At 40.8% G+C, this 14,115-nt stretch overlaps 1 protein-coding gene across 9 annotated transcripts in view; it reads right to left on the bottom strand.

Annotated features, from left to right (window-relative positions):
- Positions 1 to 14,115, bottom strand: part of KDM4C (lysine demethylase 4C) — a 415,179-nt gene that overhangs the window by 241,329 nt on the left and 159,735 nt on the right. The window lies entirely within an intron of this gene.

A 14,115-nucleotide genomic window follows, 5' to 3' on the forward strand; every position in this document is an offset into this window, starting at 1 on the left:
ATGACGTTCTGATCATCTCCCTCTGACCCCACCCCAAACACCAAGGCCTCTCATAGCATTTGTACTCTGGAGATAACAAGTGACTCACAGTAGTCACGGCCCAAATAAGCTCACTTCTCTGATGAACCACAGACACCTTTTCTGTCCTCACTCCTCTCTTTACCCTGCAGGGCACAGCCAGGGCACTGGCCACATTATTGCTTTTTAATTGGACAGCTACCTTTAGACAATTAATTACAATTCTCTAATAGGTTGATATAGTTTTCATACATAGCTCGACAGTAAATATTTTTCCCAGATAAGACTGCCAGAAGTATATGACTATTGCTGGCTGAGTATGGTGGCTCACGCCTGTAATCCCAACACTTTGGGAGGTCAAGGCAGGTGGATCATTTGAGTCCAGGAGTTCAAGACCAGCCTGGGCAACATGGTGAAATCCCATTCTCTACAAAAACTACAAAAGTTAGCTGTGTGTGGTGGCGCATGCCTGTAGACCCAGCTACTCAGGAGGCTGAGGTGGAAGGATTGATTGAGCTTGGGAGATGGAGGCTACAGTGAGCCAAGATTACACCACTGCTCTCCAGCCTAGGTGAAAGAACAAGACCCTTTCTTTAAAAAAAAAAAAAAAAAGATATGACTATTGCTTACTGACATCCACAGAACCAACAAAACTAATGGCTAATGTTCATGCATGCATGTTTAGTTGATGGCCACTCTTTGGGTACATAAAATGTCCCTGTTATCTAAATGAAGAGGTAATAAACAAATTGCTGTGACTAAAAAAAAAAAAAAAAAAAAAAAGACTCCAGCAAATTTTTTATTGTATATCACTGTTAACCAATTTATTTATTACTAAAATTATATTGTTCAGTATACACTCCTTTAGCTGACAAGTCAGGTGATAGTAGTTTCACACTGGGGGGTTCCAGATGGAAAAACAAGGGGAGTATCCAGCAATGCCTGCTGCCCTTGTTACTGAGGGAATTCAAGGCATAAAGTGTGTCCGTGTGTGGGGAGTGAGAAGAGAGAGGGTTCCAAGTGCCTATGGAGGCAACAAGTTAGGCAACTCTGTGTAAATGCCAGGGTTCTCCTGATGAATCCTGGTAAAATAAGACATTTGTCACAAAGAAGTGTAAGAATTCAGCTGCATATTTCAGCATATACTCAGAGGATCCCGTACACCAGAATTCTCTGAGGTGCTTACTGCAAACTGTAGATGCAAAGGAGTGGCACCCAGCCTCTGCATTTTTGCAAATTCTCCAGGTATTTCTCATGTGCACTAAATTAAAAAGAACTAATAGATTAGGGGGTGTTACTCTTCTACAATAAAAGAACATTCATTGCTGAGGATGTATGAAAGAATGATACATGAATATCATATATATGGTAACAATATATAATAATATAATCTTATTATTATAGTATAATTAATCACATAATCATAATATAATGTTAATAATTAACAAATATATATTAACTGTAGTATTATAATATGTAACATGTATTCATATCACATATGAATGTTATATATTAATATATAATATACTTATATAACATGTTTTATTATATACATATGAATATATGTTCATATTATATATGTACATATTTATGAATACATATCATGTTACTATATATTTTGTATGTTGTGTATAAGGTATGCAGATTGTTTCAGAAGACGTTTTTAAATAACTGCCACTAAATTCAATGCCTGCTGTATTTTCCACGTATTCACTGTATTAAGTACTCAATACAAAATGAGTGGAGTTCTATAAAAAGATTCTAGAGAAACTTACAGAAACAACTCATGTTGACAAGTCAGTGAAACAGTGTCAGAATGGGGCAGAGTTATTTTGAGAATGTGAAAATTCAACATACATATCCAAAAAACCTACCTGTGGCCACCCTGGAGTAGTTCCCATCAGTGGCTGAATCTGATCTCTAGTAGATCTTGAGAACTGCTGACTGCTAATAATTTAATTTCTACAGGTAATCTTATGAGATAGAGACACATAGCATAGCACCAAGGAGAATGTCTTTCTCCTCGGCCAAACTAAAACCAATTAAATCAAATGCATCACATTCATCCAATTACACCAGTAAGAGTTAAAATGAGACTAATATCCCAAAGACCCTCAAGACTCATCAACAGTGAGTAACATCCTTAAGGGATCAATAAAATTAATGACATTTTAGTAATGAGACTTCTTATGAGCCATAAAAAAAAGAAGTGGCAGAGGGTTGTAGAAATCAAGTCTATTTTAATCCTCCAAAACTAAAGAAAACATTTGAAAGAAAACCTCCAAACTTTTTCAAAACAGGAAAGATGAACTTTTTAATATTCTATTTTGGCACCCATAAAAGTATCCTTTCTGCTTGCAGAAGTTGGGGTCAAATACACCTGGACTGCAGTCCCGACTGGTACTCCAGCAGAGTGACCTCAAGCAGACAATTCCTGAGCTTCAGTTTCCTCCTCAATAAAACTGGGCTGCTAAGAAGAGTCTACCCATTAGGATAGACCAGTGACTGGGGAAGAGTAGCACTTAACTAAACAACCAGACTCTGCACCACAATTTCCACCTTATTTCATCATTTACATATACTGTCCTTCTTTACTGAATTGTTGCCAAAAAAAAAAAAAAGTCAAACAGGATACAGTGTACACTGCTTTGTGAAAAGGAAAGCATTACTCTCAAATGTTAGCTGTTATTAACTTGGAAATGGAAGAATAAACACAATTAAAAGAGAAATGACAGCCAGGACAGTTGAGTAAATAGTAAAAGGGCACTCAGTTTCTTTAAATGACTTCAAGTCTCTTTCATTTCTTCAAGATTTATTGACCAAAGGCTATAGCTAAACATGTGTCTTCGATGACCTATAACAGATATTAGACATAAGCAAATACAAGAAAGAAAAATCTAAGCCCTATAATTAAGGTAAAGATAACTAGGAATTTCACTGTAGAGAGAGAAATTAGCTGGGGGTGAGGAGATAAATCTTCACAAAAAGAGGAAGCAGTTGGGATAGCCTTGAAGTGTAGTGTCTGGATAAAGAAGATATTCCCGGCAACAGCACAAGGAAAGCAGGAAGACGAAGCAGCACAGGAACAGGGTGCAAGGTAACTTGGTTTTACCAAAGCACAATGGCGTGGGTAGTGCTGGGGCCGTAGACAAGAAAACAGGCTACAGATAAGCTACAGAGGGCCCCAAACAGGCAGCTGGCAGCCGGGATTCCTTGCTCACACTCCTTTCATAAGGAAACCTCAGAGCACTGCATTAGCAGAATAATCTGACACTAAAGAGGAAGACAGAGCCAAGGGGTAGCCATCAACCTCCAAGGCAGTTAAAAAGTGAAGGCTTGAACAGAAACGAGTGGGTAACAAGGCAGTATGCAAAGTGACTAATCATAGGAGATAAAAAATAATGGACACAACAATAACAAAGCAAAAGACCACAGCTTTTATCTGCCACAAACAGGCGATACCATTCTTATAAAAAAAAAAGAGGACATAGGTGATATACTATAGCCCAGGAAACTGATGTAACATTTGAAGTGATAACAGAACTACCCTCTACATTTGTGAAACCACGAGGAAGGAGGATACACAGATCCAAGTAATAAGGGGAATGACGAAGGGTCTAACCAGGCAAGCAGCACCTACTATATCTCAGCTCTGTTCTGGACAAGAGATACATGCACAAACAAGAGAGACTTAAAGCCTGCTGGCAAGAGACTTACATTCTAGTATAAGGAAGACAAATGACCATATGCAGAAGGTAAAGAAAGACAAGCGAGCTCAGGACAGAGCTCTTCGGCTCTCTAACACTGGAAGGCCTGGTAAAGGAGGCTGTGAAATAATGGCTAGAATGCTGGAAGAAAACAAGGTGAGTGTATGTTATGAGAAGAATGTGTTGCAAGGATGGAGAGGGTGAGGGGTTAAGTAACATGAGGATGAAGAACTGACTCCTGGTTTTGGCCTAGAGATGATCTTGCTAAAAGCTGTTTGATAGCCCAATTAGAGTAGGCTAAAAAAAGAATAAGAGGTGAGAAAATAGAGATGGTGAGTACAGCAACTCTTTCTAAGAGTGTAAAGGTGTGGGAGCCAAGATAGGAATATTCTCAAGAAGGACAGAGTGGTAGGATGATACCAAAAATTCAAATGAAATGAGAACAGGCTGATTGGTTGTTCTGAGAAATGTACAAGTCAATGATTAGAGCAGTTTCAGTGGAACAGCCAGATCAAAATAGTCATTAGAATACCTCGAGAAGAATGGGAAGTGGCTGGGCGCGGTGGCTCACACCTGTAATCCCAGCACTTTGGGAGGTCAAGGCGGGTGAATCACAAGGTCAGGAGATGGAGACCATCCTGGCTAACACGGTGAAACCCATCTCTACTAAAAATACAAAAAAATTAGCCGGATGTGGTGGCGGGCGCCTATAGTCCCAGCTACTCAGGAGGCTGAGGCAGAAGAATGGCATGAACCCGGGAGGCGGAGCTTGTAGTGAACCGAGATCGTGCCACTGTACTCCAGCCTCAGTGACAGAGCCGCACTCGGTCTCAAAAATAAAAAAATTAAAAAATTTAAAAAAGAGAAGAATGGGAAGTGAGAAGCGACAAGGAAATGGTGAGACACAATGCTAAGAACTTAATCTTCTTACAAGGCTAACAGGGTGGGAACTGAGAGACTTGTTCACTTGTGTGGAGGGTTGATATGTAGATGAAAAAAATAAGTGGCGTATTGTGATTTCTTCCAAGAGCAGAACTGAGACCAGCAGTTTTGTATGGTCCCTGGAAGCCTCTACGCAGATGAGGCATCATCTCCTCAAAGGAAAGGGTCTTCTTTTGGGGAGCAAGTCCTAAACATCTCATATTCTAATTAACATCACTTACTATCAAATCCATTATCACCACAGGTCAACATGATCAGGAGCATTATAAAATATAGAAGTTACAGTTACTATATGGAATAAATGTTAAAAAAGAAAAAAGAGGCCGGGCGCAGTGGTTCACACCTATAATCCCAGCACTTTGGGAAGCCAAGGCAGGCGGATCATTTGAGGCCCGAAGTTCGAGACTAGCCTGACCAACACGGCAAAACCCCATCTCTACTAAAAACACAAAAATTAGTCAGGTATGGAGGCATGCGCCTGTAATCCCAGCTACTCAGGAGGCTGAGGCATGAGAATCACTTGAGCCTGGGAAGCAGAGGTTGCAGTGAGCCAAGACCATGCCACTGCACTCCAGCCAGAGCAACAAAGCCTCAAAAAACAGATAGATTAGATACATAGACAGACAGACAGACAGACACAGACAGACAGACAGACAGACAGACAGACAGATAGATAGATAGATAGATAGATAGATAGAAAGAAAGAAACTTTTTTTTAAAGGATAGAATCTAAGCAGTTAATTTTCTTCTGTTACACAATGATTAAAATCTGTGCTGGCTTTACCAAAAAGCCATAGTCACCCAATCAATATATTTTCCCTCCATCTAATAAATAATAATTAAGATAAATGAACATGCATACATTTAATTGCACCTACCAATAGCATTGACATGTTCATGAATAAGAAAATGAGCAACAATTAAAGGACAGCAATGGAATCAAGAATTGCCAGATTATCTGAATAGGCTTTCTACTGCTGAACTACAAGTCATAAATCCCCATAATACGGAATCTCATAGATCAATCAAAACATCGAGAGTTTCTTTTAATAATCTGCAACCTATTAAACATACCCCAATATTGCTGGATTTCTGAATGTCCATTTCTCTAGACCATACCTGTGATAAGCAATGCCTGGAGGCATTTGTTTTTCCCACCATGTGTTCTTAGCACCAGGCCTTCCTTATTCATGCTAGAGTGAAGAATGAGATAGAAATAAGAGTCTGAGGTTAAGATTAGAAAGAGATGATGAGTCTCACTAAGAAGGAAATAATCATTTTTATTCTGTAACTGCTGCTATAAGACACATAACTTCAATTATGAAAAAAAAAACTGAATATGGCCACAAAATCTTTTCAGAGCAAAAAAATGAAAATCAGCTCTCATACAACAAAGATTCCACCTTTCACCTCATGTGCCCCTTTCATTCATTTTTATTTTGGTCGTTTTTTTTTTTTTACTAATTATCTCTCTACAACTGCTTCTTGTTTCTATTCACAAACACCTTATATTAGCTCAGTTAATTCTTAGATTATTTTTCCACCACCACAACTGCCTCTCATAGTTGAGTCCTACAGCCTCAGGAAATGTTTTCTTGGAAGAAGGAATGCCTAACACCCCCTTGATGTCACACTGGGTAATCTACTCACAAAGAGAAGACACCTGGTCCACGAAAGAACCACCATCTAAAGAGACTTGACTTTCACCGTCGCCAGCACTCTCTTAACTGAGTTCACTGACCACAAGCTTTTATAGTTCACGGCGGCTATGCTCGGAAACTGCTCTCTAGTAATCCAGAGAAGAGGAATCTAGGGTACTTTGAGGAAGCCACTGGCAAAGTTCCACTCCAGTGATTGCTAATCCCAATATCCCAAGCTAAGCTGCGGCTCAAGACAAAAAAACAGAATTTTTTCACGTCCCAATGCCCTTTTATAAAATACAAACTTTAAACTTCACAAGAGGTAGTACCACATCATATCAAGCTACCACAAAACCAAAAACAAAATTAAAACATGATTTTGAACACATGAATCTCAATTAAAAAGTTTATGTAACTCACATGTCAGCTGAGAGGGATACTGAAAAAAAGAAAGAAAAATAGAACTAATGGGAAAATTCCCTTAACAAAACTATGTAAGTTCTTATAACAGCATCTTTCTGAAACTCTGAAGGGGCTGATGATAAACTATCCTACTACAGACAGCCAAGAGGGTTTTAGAACTGAGCTCCTGCCCAGGCATGGTGGCCCACACTTGTACCAGAGCTTTGGGAGGCCAAGGTGGGAGGATTGCTTGATGCCAGGAGATTGAAACCAGTATGAGCAAGATGGTGAGAATCTGTCTTTATTTGAAAAGAGGGGAGGGGAGGGGAGAGGAGGGGAGGGGAGAGGAGGGGAGGGGAAGGGAAAAGGGGAAAGGGGAAGAGGAAGGGGAAATAGGAAGGGGAAAGGGAAGTTCTCTTTTAATTTACAAAGAGAACTGAACTTCTCCTCGCCAAAAGAAAATGAACACACCCAAATGATGAAAGCTTATGTCTCCTTTATTTGACCTCCATTATTATATTTTCCTATAGTAACTACCTCCTACAATGCTGTTCACAATTACTCCATCTGAAGCTCTGCCACAGCTCTCAAGTGAGCTGTATTGCCAACAGTGACAGCCTGGATATTTATGTATGATGATAAGGACTTCCAGTGAGGCACTGCTTGGCATCCATGAAAGAGTTCAAAGAGGAAAAATGCATGGTCTGTACTAGAAAGTTAAATTTTAAAAAGAATGCATGTTTCTTTGAATGGTCATTCTTATACACCTGGTTTATTTCAGCAATTCAGAAGTAGGAAGCCTAAGATTCACTAACACAAAACATCAACACTTCTACCAAAACGTGTTTGAAAATAACCACATTAGGCCGGGCGCGGTGGCTCACGCCTGTAATCCCAGCACTTTGGGAGGCCGAGGCGGGCGGATCACAAGGTCAGGAGATCGAGACCACAGTGAAACCCCGTCTCTACTAAAAATACAAAAAATTAGCCGGGCGCGGTTGTGGGCGCCTGTAGTCCCAGCTACTCGGGAGGCTGAGGCAGGAGAATGGCGTGAACCCGGGAGGCGGAGCTTGCAGTGAGCCGAGATCACGCCACTGCACTCCAGCCTGGGCGACAGAGCGAGACTCCGTCTCAAAAAAAAAAAAAAGAAAAGAAAATAACCACATTAGTATTAGAACTAAAGGCTGTACTCTGACCAACAAAATGCTCCACCACCCCAAATATTAATTGAAAAAAATATACAGTGGACAGCCTATCTTATTTTCATGTTAATAGCAAAGTGGAATGCAGAAACCAAAAAAAAAAAAAAAAAAAAAATAGTTATATAGGGAAAGTAACTTTCAACATTTTAAGTTTTTGTGTTTAATAAAAACTCCTCAGACAAAATCCACAGGAGTTTCCCAGGATGACACTATACGCATCAGTACCCCAGCAGAAAACTAGTGTAACATTCAACGTTGGAATAATCAGAGAAGATCTAATTAAGGGACTGAATAGGTGTGGGCTGGGTACAGAAACACCAGAGGATAGATAGAGTGGTGCCCTAGGCCAGCTAACAGTTGAGTTGTCAATAATCTAGTCCTAAAAGGACTAGAGTGTAATTCCCCAAACTAAGGACAGAGCAACAGAGGATGGTGTGAGGCAAGTCCAACAGAGTGCTGCAGCCCAGGGCCCTCACTCTCCTCCTCTTGCAATCTCCTGCCTGGGCTCTACCAGAAGCCAGAGGGAAAGGGGGCCTGTGGTGGTGGCCCATACAGACCTGTAACCCTGGGCAGACAGATGGAGACCAGGGCAAAGTGGATTCGGAGGCACAAACTGCAACTAACAAGCGCAAACACTATTCAGTATATTAAACTAGTCCACACCATCTGTCATGATGGATTAAACAAACAAAAAAGCACATGCAACCAGTAACCACTTTCTCTCTCCAGTATGTTCTTATTCTCTATTAAAATATAAAACCACAGCTGACTTTTTTTAAAAAAGAAAAAGCCAGCAGCTATTAGAAAAAGGATTCTGGATTACCATATCTGAGCTTTATAAGAAGTAAACACTGTCTTGCCTAAGGCACCTGAGGAAGACATGCTGAGAAATGTTCAAAAAACTTACCAAGAAATTTCCAAATATCTGAGGAAGGAAAGAAGAATCCCAAGCCCCCACCTGAAAGGCTGCAGCGGCCATAAGCATCAGTCTCTTCTCAGATTCCTGCTTTTTTCTCTTACAGATAAATATGAAAACCAATACACTGAAGACACAGTGGTCGCCCTTGGTTCTCTGCCCCCAAAAAGAGAAGACTGTATTCTGCAGTCATTGACACAGGAAGCATTTGAAACAATCAAACAAACAATAATGACAACACACATACATACAAAACAAGATAAAGAGCCATTTGATAGAATTATATTAATGACTTATTTTTTGGTCATTAATTACAAGCCATTAGTTCAGATGTCAAATCCCACAAGACTCTGAAGAACTTGCCTATAATATATGGGTAGTCTATGTTCTGTCTCTTGATGACCCCTTGGCAAATAAACTCAAGAATACAATTCTTGGAATTCATGGAAAGTGAAAGTTTGCATCCTTCATTCTGTCATTGTAATCATTCAGTCATTCGCTCATTCAAATAAATCCAAGAATACAATTCACTAGTAATGCACATTCATATTAATCTTAAAATTCAAGTTGCATTCATAAGATAACCACTCAAAAAAAAAATAACATCAGTATAAATGATTAAGCATCTCAAAGGAAAAAAAACATTTAAACAGACCACAAGTACAAACCATACTTGTGCCATTATTAGTCACAATAGCCAGAAAAGAGGGTCACATGCAGCAACAGTGCAACATTCTTTGTAGAATTTTTTTAAGATTAAAAAAAAAAATCTGTCTGATTCCAATGCTTTGAATATGTAACAAATGAGCTATTGTATAACCATAATCTTGGTCCCCAGGTGAAGGGGGGAGGGGACAATGCTTTACAAACCCATAAAGAGTAAAAACATTAAATCAAACAGGCTTTACCAAATAAATACCCATAAAACAGACTTAGAGGGGAGAAAATTCATACCTGAGGAGAATCTAAAGCATATGACAAAACAAGAAATGAGAGGATTTATTGAGACATCACCCTATGACACTGCCTTTTAAGTTAATTTGGAAACATCACTTTGGAAACAAATCTAATATGCATCCATTTCTGTAGCTAATGCACAGTTTAAGTGGCTTGAGTCAGAGAGGGAGAGACAAGCATCTCATCTTGAATTTCTGGCTGAAGTTCAATTATTAGTGACAGTGAAAGAAACTTAGTGACATTTTTCAGTTCACTGCTTGAGGATATGTTGCAAGTCTGTTTATTTCTTTGTTTTGAGACAGGGTCTGGCTCCGCCACCCAGGCTGGAGTACAGTGGTGCAATCATGGTTCACTGCAACCTCAATCTCCCAGGCTCAGGTGATTCTCCCACCTCAGCCTCCTAGGTAGCTGAAACTACAGGCGCACGCCACCACATTCAACTAATTTTTGTATTTTTGGTAGAGATGGGGTCTCCCTGTGTTGCCCAGACTGATCTCAAACTCCTGGGCTCAAGCAATCCTCCCACCTCAGCCTCCCAAAGGGCTGCGATTACAGGCGTGAGCCAACATGCCCAGCCTGGAAGACTGTTGAAGATGTTAGCTGACTATTTCCAGGAATTCTACTTCTTTTAATGGGGTGGGCGGGGGGGAAGTAAATGTAATCAGAAACCTGTGATAGGAAATCTTGTAACAGGGTGGCTTTCCTTATGACTATAACCATGATAGCACTATGCACATGCTCTGCATATGGGCAAAGGTAAAAGAAATCAGAAATCTTCGGTGTTATAACATTGCTATAAAACAAAAAATTAAGATAGGAATTAGATAGAAATTCACAAAAACATAGCAGCAGCAGCTAAGATTGGGCTAAACTGTGTAAGTTAAAAGTCTGCATGCTTCATTCTGTCATCATATATTCATTCATTCATTCAGCAAATATTTGCTTAACATGTACTATGTACAAGTTATGGCGCTAGGCACTGGGGATACAGGTGTGAATAAGGTAAAATTCCCTTCACAGAGCTGGGGATTGTGAAGAGGGTTCCAATTCAAATTGAGAAATGGTATCAGTGAGAAGATGACATTTGAACAATACTTCAGAGAAGGGAGAGACCAAGCCATGCAGACTGGGGAGGGGTATTCTGGGAAAAGGATCATGGAACCTGGGAGACCTAGGGCATTAATGTGCCTTACTGTGTTGGTACAGAGTGGGCAAGGGTCATGGAGGTAAAACAGGGAGTCAAAGATGGGGGGTAGGGGTTGGGGCAGGCAGTGATCACATAGCATTTGCTCACCATGGTAAGCATATTAAATTTTAATGGAAGTGAGATGGGAAGCCAAGAAGGGGAGATTCTGAGCAGAGAAGTATACAATCTGACTAATGGTTTTAAAGCTGTCATGCTGACTGCTGAATAAAGAATAGAGAGAAATAGTGAGAAATAGTGAGACTGTGAAATCCATTGGCATAGCCAGGCCACTGACTTACAGTGGTTGGACCAGAGTAACAGTGGTGAGTGTGGTGAGAAGTGGGCATCCCAGAGATTCTAGAGCCAACAGAATTGATTGGGTGTGTGATTAAACAGAAAGCGAGTCAGCAGCGATGACTCCCAGAGTGTTTGGCCTGAGCAACTGGAGAAACAGAGTTGCCACTAAATGAGGTAGAGAACTCTTTTGAGAGCACTTTCTAGGCTTGTTAACGTTTGTGAAGCCCATCAACATTCAAGTGGACACGTGAAGTAATCAGCCTTGATTTCATGGCAGGAGTTTGTGGGTTCCAAGGAAAAGTCCAGGCTAAAGATATAAATTTTAGTAGTCATTAGTCATCAGAATACAGATAACATTTAAAGTTGCAAGACTGAATTTAATCATAAGGGAACTGGTGTAGACAAGAAAATGAAACCTGAGGACTGAGCCCTAAAGCTCTCCAAGGTTAAGGTGTCAAAGAGATAAAAAGGAACCAACAAAACTGACCGAGAAGGGAAGACCATGTAAGGTAGAGGGAAACAAGAAATGTGTACTGTCTCAGAAAGCAAGGGGAAAAGGCGATTTTAAAAGAATGATAAAGGAACGACTTTATCAAGTGCTGCTAGGAGGTCATGTAAGATGAGAATTTTTAAATAATGTAATTTGGTGTTGAGGCTCAGAAACTGGTACCTCAAAATATGACATTTTGACCTATGCAGGGGAAGAAACCTCAAGGTCTCTTTGACTTCCTCCCGGCCCCAGTCCCTTCCAAAGAAGGTGAAGTAGTTCCTTTACTTGCCTAAGACCCAGACCCACCAAGCAGAACAAACGTTTTCTTTCCCTCTGTGCAAGACCAAGAATGTAAGCACATCCTAACAGAACCTTTCACAAGATAACGTACAAATTAATCTGTCCCCTGATCTCATTCACTTTCCCTGGTAATTTCCTCAAAAGAATCCCTCTTTCACCCCTCCACCCCCAATAACCTATTTTGTCAGGATGATATACAGGTTTCTATTTTTATTTATTTATTTATTTATTTAGAGATGGAGTCTCGTTCTGTCCCTGAGGCTGGAGTGCAGTGGCACGATCTCGGCTCACTGCAACCCATGCCTCCCCAGTTCAAGTGATTCTCCTGCCTCAGTCTCCCAAGTAGCTGGGATTACAGGTTCCCACCATCAAGCCCAGCTGATTTTTTTGTAGTTTAGTACAGACAGGGTTTTACCACGTTGGCCAGGGTGGTCTTGAACCTTCCCAATTGCTTCTATAGATAATATCACTATTAGAAAACCTAAGATTTTTTTTTCTTTTTTGAACTGTTTTTCAGACTGACCCCAGGGGACTCACGAGACATGGCTCAACCGATCCTGAGTGGACTCAGCACATGAGGACTGTTTTCCACACCCCTATGATTTCATCCCCCAACCAATCAGCAGCACCCATTTCCTAGCCCCCTGCCCCCCAAATTGTCCACAAAAACCCTAACCTCCAAGGCTTTGGGGAGACTGAGTGACAACTCCAGTGATTCTGCATGTTAAACTCTTTCTTTACTGCAATGCCACAGACTTAGTGAACAGATTCTGCCTTTGCAGCGGGCAGGAAGAACTTGTCAGACAATTCCACAATGAATGACCACTGACTTTGACAAAAGCAGTTCTCATAGCATGGAGTGGGTCAAAGGTTATGGTATTTAAAGAGAGAACAGAAAAATACAGCCAGGTGCAGTGGCTCACGCCTATAATCTTAGCACTTTGGGAGGCCAAGGCAGGCGGATCACCTGAGGTCAGGAGTTGAACACCAGCCTGGTCAACATGGTAAACCTCATTGCTACTAAAAATACAAAATTAGCCAGGCGTGGTGGTGCACGCCTGTAGTCCCAGTTACTCCAGAGGCTGAGGCAGGAGAATCACTTGAACCTGGGAGGCGGAGGTTGCAGGGAGCCAAGATCGCACCATTGCACTCCAACCTGGGCAACAAGAACGAAACTCCATCCCAGATTAGATAGATAGATAGATAGATAGATAGATAGATAGATAGATAGATAGATAGATAGATAGATAGATAGATAGATAGATAGATGAAATATAGGCAATTCTTTTTTCAAAGTATTGTTAAATAGAAAAACAAAGAAAAGGGATAACAGGTAAGATGGAAAGAGGGATTAAGATTTTTTTTTCAGGCTTCTGCGCAGCAAAAGAAACTATCAACAAACAGATACCTAACATAATGGGAGATAATATTTGCACACTACACATCTGAGAAAGGTCTAATATCCACAATCTCAATGAAAGAAGGAGGAAGGAAGGAAGGAAGGAAGGAAGGAAGGAAGGAAGGAAGGAAGGAAGGAAGGAAGGAAGGAAGGAGGGGGGGAGGGAGGGAGGGAGGGAAGGAAGGGAGAGAAAAAAGGAAAAGAAAAGAAAAGAAAGAAAATTCAGAATCTGTAAGAAACTTAAAACAACAAGCAAAAAACAACCCCATTAAAAAGTGAGCAGGCCGGGCATGGTGGCTCACACCTGTAATCCCACCACTTTCGGAGGCTGACGCAGGTGAATCACAAGGTCAAGAGTTCAAGACCAGCCTGGCCAAGATGGTGAAACCCCGTCTCTACTGAAAACTACAAAAATTAGCCAGGCACAGTGGCAAGAAACCTGTAATCCCAGCTACTTGGGAGGCTGCAGCAGGAGAATCGCTTGAACCCAGGCGGCAGAGGTTGCAGTGAGCTGAGATTGTGCCACTGCACTCCAGTCTGGGTAACAGACTGACACTCCGCCTCAAAAAAAAAAAAAAAAAGTGAGCAAAGGACATGAACAGAGCCTTCTCAAAAGAAGACATACATACAAGCAGCCAACAAACAGATGAAAAAATGCT

This window comes from Macaca mulatta, chromosome 15, assembly GCF_049350105.2.
Source record: "Macaca mulatta isolate MMU2019108-1 chromosome 15, T2T-MMU8v2.0, whole genome shotgun sequence".
Classification (NCBI taxonomy): domain Eukaryota; kingdom Metazoa; phylum Chordata; class Mammalia; order Primates; family Cercopithecidae; genus Macaca; species Macaca mulatta.